The sequence below is a fragment of the Vidua macroura genome, chromosome 3 (genome assembly GCF_024509145.1).
Source record: "Vidua macroura isolate BioBank_ID:100142 chromosome 3, ASM2450914v1, whole genome shotgun sequence".
In the NCBI taxonomy this organism is placed as follows: Eukaryota; Metazoa; Chordata; class Aves; order Passeriformes; family Viduidae; genus Vidua; species Vidua macroura.
In genome coordinates, this window is record NC_071573.1 from 100,141,398 (window position 1) to 100,150,823 (window position 9,426).

General features: G+C 44.5%; 1 long non-coding RNA gene across 1 annotated transcript; it reads left to right on the forward strand.

The window, feature by feature from the left end:
* Positions 1 to 248: 248 nt before the first annotated feature.
* Positions 249 to 4,631, forward strand: LOC128805034 (uncharacterized). The gene is made up of 3 exons (XR_008436248.1): positions 249 to 328; positions 1,243 to 1,331; positions 4,566 to 4,631. It is a non-coding gene; the product is annotated as an uncharacterized LOC128805034 (long non-coding RNA).
* The last annotated feature ends 4,795 nt before the right edge of the window (positions 4,632 to 9,426 follow it).

Here is a 9,426-nt window from a genome sequence, read left to right on the forward strand (position 1 = left end):
CTTTGGAGTGTTGCATCTGAGACCCCTGTGGCTCTGAGGCTTTGGCTCTGTGGGAGCCTGACACGTTTCCATTTGTTAGGCTTCTTTTGCATCCCTGATCTCCTTCCAGAGGCTCCCAGCTGTCCCATCTCAGGTCATGTATGATTGTCCAGAAGCTTTGGATAGTCAAAATGAGCTGGGTTTGGGGAGGTTAAAGAAACCCTAAACCAAGACAGATTTTTTTTTTTTTTTAAAGCTAATGCAGATCACTTGACTAAACCAGGTTTAGGGACTGATTACATGAGCTCTTATGCTGGAGGATTGGAGGGAGCAGACAACTTCAAAGAGGGTAAGAGATGGGGTTGGGTGGAGGGTGACATTCACAGGAGGTGACTGACAGCTGAGTGCAGTGCTGGGGACCTGGTAAGATGCTATCCCTGGGCTAGCCAGGATAGTGGGCTGGATGTCCTGCCACAGCTCCCTGTGAGCTGTTCTCCCACCAGAGCTGCTCCAGCAGCCCGTGGCTGAGGGCAGATGGGTGCTGGGGACAGCTCACTGCTCTGTCAGCTCTGTGCTCCTGCCAAGCTTGACCAGGTTCCCTGGTCTGACATCACCAGGTGGTTGTTGTCTGAAGCAGATTTTAACCTTCCCTCACACTGCTCTGCTTTCTGAGGAAGATGAAATAACTGGTGAGCAACTGGGAACTGATCTCTGGGAGCTGATCTCACTAGAGCCAGGAGAGAACAATTTTGAATTGCTTTAAAAGCCATTTGGGGTTGTACCTGTTGAAAACCTCCTGTCTGCTTTCCCTTTTAATGTATTTTTTGCTTTCTAAGCTTCCTTTCCTCATCTCAAGAACTTTCCTACATCTTTCCTGGAGCATAGCATCTCTCTTGCTCATAGACAGCACTGCTCTTCTGCAGTTTGGAAGGAAGTGCAGGAGCATCACTGGGAGGGCATTGCTCCCTGGGCCAAGTAGTTTCCCAGAAAAGGAGAGTCTTGAGCTTTTTCTGATTATCAGCCTCTACTCTACTTAAAACACTTGGAGCATATGCAAACGTGAGCAGCTCTCTTAGTGAGACCCTGTCATACCTACTGGAGACTGCTCTCTGCTACTTCAGTGTCTCTCAGTGAGACTCCAGATGCAGCTTTGCCACTTTTGAGGAGATAACCACAGTCTTTTACAGTCTTTGAGTTCATGGAGACTTGAGCTGTGTGGATCTGCTTTGGGATGTCACTGTGATCTTTGTGTTGATTTCCCAGGAAGGATGACAACCTGGGACAACCCAGGATGTTTCTGGCAGCAATGTCAGATGGCAGAATGGCAGCAGGTCCATCAGGACAGGGTAGAGGTATGTTTTATTCCTTATGAAAGAAAGAAAGAAAAGCCATGGGGCAATCTGAGCAGAGCAGCCATGTCATTACTGCTTTATGTAGGAGTGAGATTTAGAAACAGGATTTGGGCTTCATGCTAGCTACTAAAGCAAACACACAGTAACAGAGATAAGCCTGCTGCATTTGTTCATGGATCAGAACGTAATATAGAGGAACACAGAAATACTTTGTCAGAGGAAATCTGCTCCTCTGGAGAGTACTTTTAATTGCAATTCCCTCAAGGCAGCTGGACCCCATTTATGAAGTGCTGCAGGGGAGAAAGAGCCTTGTGACCTCTTTTGGCCAAGATCAAGGGCTCAGACTCAAGTGACTGCTGTATAAAAAGTTGCTCTCCTTACCTGGTCTTGTTCATGTATTTGCTTTTAGCCATGGCAAACATGGAATAATTTAGCTTGATTTAGAGGCACAGGTGAAATCCAATTGCCACATGTGTCCCAGAGGCTTGGAGTGAACACAGAGTATTGCTGAGGCCTGGAGGAGGCTTGTTAAGCACAGCAATTGTATCGTGACCCTAATGTCTGCTTTAAGATGAGATAGGGCAAGTTGGTGCAGCAAAAGGAGGGTGCAAAGCAAGAGTGATGGTATTGATCAACACTAGCCACCAGCTCCCTGACAGAACAATCCCTCTGCTTTGGGGCACAGGAAACTTGCAAGGAGAAGTTAATGTAGGATTTAAAAAGTTTTACTGAGAACTCTGTGTCCAATAGACAGCAGGAGAGAAGCAGAACAGGCAAAGAAGAGCTTGAAAAAGGGAAGCAAAATACGTTATGATTTTAATATGAAAAAAAGGATCTGCGTGGTAGGAGCTAGATGAAGAATGAGGCTGCCATAGTGTAGCATTCAAAAAAATTATGGAGTGAATGAGGGCAAAGTGGTATGCCTGAAGCCAGCAGTCACCAGGTTGTGGTGTTGTCCATGAGCACCTCAGCTTGGGTGGGGTTAATTTTTACAGTGGGTGAAGAAAGAGCATTTTAACTAGAAAGGGAAGAATGCACTGATAAATCATCTGGGAAGGTTATAAACAGTCATCAGCAAAGTTTTCAAGAACAAGCTATATGAACATGTGACAGGGACAGGCTAGCATCCTGTGCTTCCCTGTCTTGGTGGGATCACTTAAATGATTTTTGCAGTGTCTGATTCAGCTGGAACGAATATCATCTTTCCTCCTGTAATCAGGACATGAAATCATTAGTCATGGGAAGTCTGGGAAGGCAACCTGAAATAAGGCCACACTTTATTGTCCTGAGTCTGTTTCTGCTGCTGAGGATGTTGAGAATGAGAACCAGGATAGAGGTGGTCCCTACACACAGGATATGTCTGGGTTAAGGAGAAAGCTTTGAGATGAGGTTTAGGCAAAATTTTGACTACTGATGCAGTAAAATGCATGTCTGTCTTGGTAAATCCTACTCCCCATCATTGCTCCTGGTTGAGCAGGGGCAAACAGAGGTGGAGGGGTAGTTCTTTGGGCTCCTTTCATGAAGTTGCATCCCAGGTGGCATGGTGGGAAGGGATTTCTGGGGGATCTCGTGTGCACTAAGTGGGTTGTGATGGAGTGTGTTAACAAAAATAAATCCAGATTGTCCTTGAAAGGTATGTATTTCAGAGCTTCTGCCTCTCAGGTCCTGTTTCTTCTTTCAAACTTGATTCCTAGGGCAAGTGGTGGGGCTGATCTCAGGGTTATAACCTCTGCAAGTCGGAAGGACTGAATTCAAACCCGGATTTGCTTTTGGTTTGCAGTAGATGATACACAACACACATTGCCACATTGCATTGTACTAGATTTGGATATGCAAGGAGTAAAAAGGTGCAGCAAAGGTACCTATGTAAAGATAGGTGTGCTTTGAAGAGAGAGCAGCCGTGAGAAACACCCTTGTCAGTTTTCTCTATTTCATGTAAATGCAGTGCTTGGATGACTGGTAGGATAGAAACAGCAAGCTATCAATCTTTATTTGATTTAATATGTCTTCCAAGCATTTGGTTTAACACTCAGGTGCACACATGGATATTTCTGAAGTGGGCTGTTAACCTGAATCTTAATAAGGTCAACAGTCTTAGTGTAATCCAATAGAGCAGTACAAATGAAAAATGTTCATCTTGAACCATCTTTATTTTCTTGTCATGTTCTGTGTCCCAATCACTCAAGTTTGTTCAGTTAATAATCATAAAAGGCAGCATGAAAGAGAACTGTTTTCTTGGAAACTGGAAAAGGTTGTGTAAGACTGTGAGCCTGTGAAATTCTGTCCTGGATTGAAACTAACCCCACCCATGATCAAAAATTCTCAGGTGTAGTGTGTTGTCTCATCTCATTAAGAATGTAGTCCTATTTCAGGTCCCAGCCCTTCCTAGGGTACCTCTAATAGAGTGAACATCAGTAAATTAGGATGGTTTTAAACAGCTGAGATGGTTTTGAAAAAGGAAACATTTCCAGCCTGTTTGCTTTTGAAAGCAAGTGGTCTAGTCTCAGCAAAACACAATTTTCTGCACAATAACTCATACTGAGCTGTGTAGGGAAACAAGGTTAATAGCACCAGGATGTTTTTGCTGTTTCTGAGCAGGGCTCACACAGGAGCCAAGGCCTTTTCTGCTCTTCACCCCAACCCATCAATGAGTGGGCTGGGGGACCACAGGGAGCTGGGAGGGGACACAGCTGGGACAGCTGACCCTGACTGACCCCAGGGATATCCCAGACCATATGGCCTCATGCTCAGCACATAGAGCTGGGGGCAGAAGGAGGAAACGGAGATGTTCAGAGTGAAGGCGTTTGTTCTTAGAAGTCTGTGTTATGTGTGATAGAGTCCTGCTTTTCTGGAGATGGCTGAGCTGCCTGCCTGCCCATGGGAAGTGGTGAATGAATTCTTTGTTCTGCTTTGCTTGTGCATGTGGCTTTTGCTATTAAAGTACCTGTTTAGTTTTCTCATGTTTATGCTTTCAGTTCTCTCCCCCATGTCACTGGTGAGGGTGAACACGTGGTTCTGTGGGGCTGAGCTGTTGGCTGTGGTTAAACCACAACAGACACAAAATACTTGAGGGATTCAGGTCTGCTGGAAACAGCTGGGAGGACATGTAGAAATAGCATCCAGGATGGCTGGAATGGATGCTCACAAAATGCCTCAGTCAAATCTGGAGAGGGCAGTGATGAGGGGAAAGCTCTTATCTGCTGCCATCACCATCTTCTGTTTTGTCTGTTTCAGAGTCTCACCTAGAGATGTCCCCACAGACCTGTCAGAGCTAAGAAGATCTGGGATCCTCCATGCTTTCTTCCAGTCTTATTCTATGTCAATCTTCCTCTAGTATGCCTTTTAATAAATCATGTTGGAAGGGAGAGGGATGGCTAAAGATGGTTTTGAAGTGAAAGATGATCCCTCTGGGGCAGCATGGTCAGAGGACCAGAGGGACTGATCCCAGAAAGCTGCTTCAGCTGTCTCCTGCCCTCTGGGAGGGAAGGACAGGAGCTGACAAGCTTTTACATTGAATTCTCCCGATCTCTTAAGGTGTGGATATATTGACGTGCTTAGGACTTAGAACCAAGGAGTTTGCATAATTAATACCATATTTTTCTGTTGCCTTTATCTGTCATCTTGTTACCACCAGTTACATGAAGATCACATGCACATAGGATGAAACACCAGCAGTACTTCAGCAGGATTTATTTTTATGGGTAGATTTTACTGAAGCTGGTGAATGCATCAACCCATTGCTGGTTATCACTTGTCTTTCCTGCATTTCAACGTGTTGCTGCTTAGGGATAAAGCTGTTTAACTGATCTCCAGTTGCTCTTCAGCGTTTCTGTTACATACAGCAATGTGTATTACAAATATTTTTCACCACTGAAGAAGTGGCTGCTGTAGCAGATCAAGGAACTGGGCTGGTATGAAAAGAGACAAGGGTGGAGAGAAAACACGCTTGGCACTTGTGGTTTCTTACAAGTCTTTTTTAGATGAAAAGCTGATTTCTCTCTCCTTTTTAGTGCTGCTCTTCAAGTAGAAATGGAGAGCTGGAAATAGAGAAATAAGTGATTGCTTTGGAGAAATGCTCTTACCCATTTGTGATTTGACCTTGTGCCAGTGCTGCTAAGTCATTAACCAGTGAATTGACTAAAATGACTCCTATGAATCACTGAAATCACTCTTAAGATGGCAGCTTGATTTTCTCCTTTGTGCCTTGCCTATTGCCAGCTTCCCTTGGACTCTGGCTTTAAGCTGTAGTGCTGTAGCTATCTGCATGTCGTGACAGCCTTGCCTGTGTGACCCGAGTCCCAGCTGTGTCCTGGTTACTGAACAGCAGTAAATAACAGGTAGGAAAAAGTGGCCCCCATTGCCAAGAAGCAGAGTAGACATAGGGTGTGATGAACCCCTGTGGCTGACACCACAGGGGGTTTGTGAAAGCAGGCTGGGGCTGTCTGGTTTGCAAAGGAGCTGAGAAAAACAGGCTGGGAGAATGCTGTGGAGATACTGCAGGGGAGTGCTGAAGGTCAGCTTGGTGTCCTTTACTCTTCTTCTTCATCCAAGAACAGAGGAAATGCAATGAAATGGAGGTTAGTGAGTCTAACAGCAGCGAAGAAGCTCTTCCTTAGGTCTGTTTAGTGTGGGCCTTTACTGAGACCAAGAATTCAGCATTTTCCAAAAACATAGACACCCACATGGGTGATGAAATTCCCCATTTCAGGGCAGAAAAAAAGATGGTATGGAGTTTGTGTGTATCCTATTTCATGGGAAATGCCAGGGAGGGCAGATTCCCTTTGCAGGGGATTAGTCAGGGCTGGGGCTTCCCAAACAATCTCCGAGCCCATCCCAGCTCAGCAAGCAGCTGCGGGGGTCAGAATCACCTCGGGTGGGCAGAGACGGGCAAGCCTTCCCTGTGTGCCTCATGCTGAGAGTGGAGTTGGTGCATTAAAGCTGTGTTATCTGCTCAGGTGGAAGTCCAACTTTCTGTAGCTTTCTGTAGGAGCAGAGCCAATGAGCCAGACCTCAAAAATGTTTAAAATGCATTTGACCGTTTAAAACTTCCAGCATGACTCTTTTTGTCTCAGCTTTTTAGTGGCCACCATGGCACTTGAAGCTAACCGCACTTGTGATCTGGCTCAGGAATACAGCGTTTGTGACAGGCACTTGTCTGCAGAACCCATTTTGGCTGTTGAATCCACCTGTTTGAGCCCTTGGGAGCCTTTTAAGCCCTAAAGAAAGGAAGGGGATTATTTGGAGACTTATTTAGTAAGCTAGATGGACAGACAGAGGTTTTTGCAGACCCAGACCCCTCACCTCAGGCTTGATGCAGGGCCACCTCTGTTCCCAGAGTTGCTCAGGGCTGGTGATACTTCTCTGCCTGCTCTGTGCTGGGATCATGCAGAGATCCTGTGGCCAGTCCCTGTGAGCCCTGGGCAGGCAGTGAGGGAGCTCCTCCTCGCCCGCAGTGGGTGCTGGTGGCATCGGAGGACTGCTTTGATAGATGACACCTCATTTTTCCAAACATGGGTTTAAAAGTTTCAGGCTATTCAGTTTGAAATGTAATATTGTTTTCCTGCTTCAGTATTTCTCTTTTCCCCTTTTTTCACCTTTGCTGCCTGTTTAGTCTCCGAGCTGCAGGGCTGGAAGCCAGGGAGAGCTTTGAGTCGGTGCTCAGGCTCTGTCTCTGGCAGGCCACCTCCGCAGCCATCCCCGCGGGCATCACCGACAGATGGGCCATGCCTGAACAGCGGCTTCGTGTTAATCCAGTTAAAAACCAGCACAATCTCCTAGAGGAAACAGGATTTCTTACCTCTGGAACTACTTTCTTTCCTTGTTCTCTCCTCACATTGTGTATGTTTTGGGTGGAAAAAAAAAGTAGAAAAATCAAAACTCAAATTGAATCAGTTTTTAAACTTTTTTTATTTTTTTTTTTTATTTTTTTATTTTTTTTTTTTTTTTTGAAAAATAGTTCCTTTTTGAGGTAAGGAAAAAAACAAATGTTTCCACTGACAGCTTGGAATAGTGTGGTTTAGCCACTTCCAGAAAACTTTTAACATTCTTTTGAACTGTCATAATTTTTTATTTAGTTGAGCCAGGAAAGAGTGATTTTAGTTCTGTCCCTTGGTGTATTTGCCGGTGTGGTTGCCATTATTTTCTCTCTTTGATAGAAGCAATTGTCATGTTACTTTCTGCCCTGGGAAGCCTCAGCTGCCACAAAGGGCTGCAGTCTGATGGGATGTCAAACCTCAGAGCGCTTGTTAAGCTCCCGTGACTGGCAGCATCTGTGCATTTGCAATGACATCTCTAAATCCATCCAGGATACAAAAGTACTCTAAAATTGTAGCCTTTATGTGTGTGTGTGCTGTATGTTTTATTTATAAAGCTTTTAGAGATAGCAGCTTGTTCTCTAATTTATTTTGGGTTGGTGAGGAGGAGGAAATCTCATTGGCAAGGTAGGGAATTTGCATTCTGAATTTAAAAGGAATGTAGAAAAAAAAGGAATTAAAAAAAATTTCTAAGGTTCTGGGACATGTTTGTGTGAATAATAATGCTTCCAAAATGATAATGGGCTGTGTGTCATCCATTTGTAGAACTGTAGAAGCTGCTATGATAAATAAAATATGTCACATTTTAAACAGCATGGGGCCTGTGAGTGTCACTCATCAGATACAATTAAACATGAGAATAATTGCCTGCCTGCTAAGTGAAAAGTGGCAATGTCACAGTGCCATGTTCAGCTTTTGTTTGCTCTGGACACCCAGTTAAGGGCCTGGCCATGTTTGATGAGGAGCTGTGAAGCCAAAGATGGGTAAATCTGCCAAGCTCTCTGAAGAGCCAGAGCTGTGCTGTTATGATTCAGTGTTTAAGACCTCTCTTACGTATTTGTAGGGGCTTGACCATGACTGACACTGCTGGATCCTTGTTCCCTGCTGGGTGTGGAGTCCTTGCAGCACCGAGCACCAATCCACTGTTTCTTCACAGCGGTCACGTACATCTCACTAGGATGGTGATGTTGGGTCTTTCCAGCCTGACAGTGAAGTCTTTTGCTCTTGAAGGATATCCTAGTTTAGAAGAGGAAGAGATATTCAAAGACATGGCCCCAGCCCTTGGGAACCCCTAGTAGCAGCATTTCTTTTGCACAGCTTTAGAGGTGGATCAGGACCTGCTAGAGGAGACCTGAGCTTGCCTTGAGGAGGAGAGATGCAGACTGGCTGATCTCTGGGGTCAGTGCCAGCTCTGTGTTTCTCTTCCACACCATGGTGTGACTGCTGCTGTCTGGATGCTAAACTGGTGTCAGAGATGTGGCAGGTGGGACAGTTTCTACAACTGATGGAAAGGCAGTAGAACATCCTTTTTTTATTCAGCCTTGGCCTGTTTCTCTTTGCTTCTTTTTGTTGCCGTTCCTGGCATGTGTTGGTGCTAAAATTAGAACTCTGAATTGCTGTCTGCTCATTAACTAATAATAACTCCTTAGATGCAGATCATGGATAAGTGCCTATTAGCCATTCCAGGTTTCACTATCTGCAAATACTTTACTGGAGACAATAAATGTTTCTATAAAATTACTCAAAAATTGCTTTTGGGATCCAGGTGTTGTAGTCAGATGTGAGGGGAAATGCCTATCTTTTTGTTTGTTCTCTTTTCCTTTGACCAGGTCTGTGTTGTTTCAAAGTCTTTCTGTGCAGATTGAAAGTGTTTTCTCTTCTGTGTGGGTCTCTAAACCAGCTCTATACTATATGAAGATTTCCATCTGCATGAAGGTTTGATGAAAAACACAATTGTAATGCCAAAATTCTGCTTGCATTTTGGGACTTTAAAATAAATATTAGTCTCAGGTAATGAAAGTTCTCATTTGGCTTCAGCTATGTAGTAACCTAATGCCCAAGGTTGTGCTGGTCCAGCAGAGGATATGAGCACTCATATAGCTTACTAGTAAGATGATAAAAGTATGATGAAATAAATTACATTGGCTTTTGCAAGAATGTGCTATTCTGCAAGGTGTATGAGCAGGTAAACTTAACTCCTAATCATAACTTCATGGTGGGCACCGTGCTCAGAAGCCAGGCTGGCTATGGACAGGACAGTAATTTAATGTTATTTTCCTCTC